We start from the raw sequence: 2,371 nt of genomic DNA, 5'->3' as shown, positions 1-2,371 counted from the left end.
CTTATCCACCAATTTAATTCTCTTGGCCAATATCTTTGCAATGATTTTATGATAACACCCAATAAGACAAATGGGTCTATGCTCCAAAATCGATGGGATTTATTTTTTATAGATATGGACGCGAAATAAAAGCCCAATTGCAAGCGGTGTTGATAGTTCCTTTATGTGGGAGGATTTACTAATAAGTTGATTTAATAATAAAGTCGTAACAATTTATCTAATTCAAAACAATCACTTGTTTTTTGGAAATAAGTTTGGAACACATTTCACACATAAACTTGCACCTTTCATTCTTTAACTTTTGTTATTTACATTCATGATTCAACATAATAGAAGTCATAGATTCAATTCACCACATTTGTGGCCGATTGTTCACGTCAGAAGCCCACGCCCTCTGCCGCCGTGAGGAGCTGCTAAAAATCGCCGGAATAAATCTGCTTCTATGGCTTACTCCATCATCAGAACTGGAACTCGAACTAGAGGACAAACCTCCGCGCCCTCGTCGACCACCACCACTGAAACAAGAAAACATATTATTGAAAAACCGCCGCAATCCGCCATTCCCTCCACCACCGTTTCCTCTTAAATCCCATGACCTCCTCCTCCATGGACCTCCGTTGATGTTGAATCCACCGTCCATTTCAGTAAAAACAACAGGTATCTCTCTCTCCCTTCCCCTCCTCCCCACCGCAAAACCGCCGCCAGGCAGCCTCCAAATCGTTAATCCTGCTACTACATCGTTATCGTCAGATACTGATTCTTGATTATCCGACGGCAGTTCGTGGCGGCAAACTGGGCATGAATTACGTAAACTTAGCCATGGAAGAATGCAATCCGAATGATATAAATGCTTACAAGGCATTTCTTTAGCTTCTGTTTGTAATTCAAATGGGTCTTTACAAACAGCACAATGGGATTCTGTGAAAGTATGAATTTCTTGAATTTCAATCGTCGGAAGTGCTTCAATGGCGGCCTTTGACGCCGGGGGATTCTGGTCGATTCTCCCTAACCCATTCGCTTCAATTTGAGTCAATTGATCTAATAACCGGTCAAAACCAGCACCCAACAAAAACTCCGACATACTCACCGGTAATGGCCTCAAACCAGACCCAGCTCCGTCATCATAATACATCTCAAACCCTCTCCCGTTGCCGGATTCAACGGGCGGCGTGTTCGCGTTGCTAGTCTGTCCACGAACGACGATGACGGGGTTAAACGGCGACCGATCACCTGGGTTCCTTACAGTACGGCGAAGCACCGGTGGGCTAGGACTTGATACTGAGCTATGTTGCTCGTTTCCGACCATGTATAGAGCCGCAGCAGGAAAACGTCTCCGGTGAGAGTCCGAAAGTGTTGACTCGGGTATCTGGGTCGGGCTACCGAGCTCCTCTATGAATCCACCGTTGCAATCCGGGCAAAAGAAAGAAGAATCTAACCGGTGAGTCGGAACATTGATAAATTGGCTGCATCTGTAGCACCAATATGATGAGGATGAAGAATCATCCATTGACATCTGTAATCTATAAACAGATCTGAAGAAAGCAATTCTTCAAAACCGGATAACCCAAATTGTTCCTCAGATTGAAAAACAACTCAAACCATCATCGGCAATATCAAATAAAACGAAAACCCCCAAAAAAAGATAATTTCTTGAACAAAACTCAAGAATTAATCTTTTTCAACGCAGACAATTCCTTGGGTATTCTTTATGAAGAAAAAATGAAACCCCGGATTCCAAAACGACTATTTCTTCAACAAAACTGAGAAAACTAATCTTTCTGTACGAAAGAAACTCTTGGGTATGATTGATGAACACTAGACATACAAATTAAAATCCCCAAATTAGATGGGATGAACCCTAGATATCAAAATTGAATTGAAACGATGATAAAATTTGAGAATGGTCGGCGAACACGAATCTCTATCGGGGGTAGATAGAGTTTGGGGGAGAGGAGAATATATGAGGGGGGTAGGGGAGTCACCAACGGACACGTGGGACGAAGGCATGAGTCATTGTTGAACGTTGGTGGAATTTTTGAACATTAAAACTACACTTAGCTACCATAAGGTTTTGTAATTCTTGAAATGTTCTCCTTACATTATAAGAATTAATCTCTTGCTTCCAAACTTGAACATTGTATATTTGCATGATTGCATGCGTGTTTGCTTCTGTTATCTTTTTTTGAAACTGTTAAATATAAGGGTATGTGATTTCATATAGAAGTATTAATTTTGTTATTTGAAAAAGTTGTTATATAATAAATATTGATATTCATAGCTTTGATCAAATAGTCATGAGGGAGGTTGTGGCCATCTTTGAAAGAAACTTAATAGACGGGGTAGTGAAAGTGTGATATTTAAAGTGCATGGT

General features: G+C 40.8%; 1 pseudogene; it reads right to left on the bottom strand.

Moving 5' to 3' along the window:
- Window positions 1-264: 264 nt before the first annotated feature.
- LOC145069678 (E3 ubiquitin-protein ligase RDUF2 pseudogene) lies at window positions 265-1,971 on the bottom strand (annotated as a pseudogene).
- Window positions 1,972-2,371: the final 400 nt, after the last annotated feature.

Source organism: Lactuca serriola, chromosome 8 (assembly GCF_051521515.1).
Source record: "Lactuca serriola cultivar US96UC23 chromosome 8, Lser_US96UC23_V15, whole genome shotgun sequence".
Taxonomy (NCBI): domain Eukaryota; kingdom Viridiplantae; phylum Streptophyta; class Magnoliopsida; order Asterales; family Asteraceae; genus Lactuca; species Lactuca serriola.
Note: the sequence above shows the minus strand (reverse complement) of the source record. Positions and strands in the feature narration are given on the sequence as shown.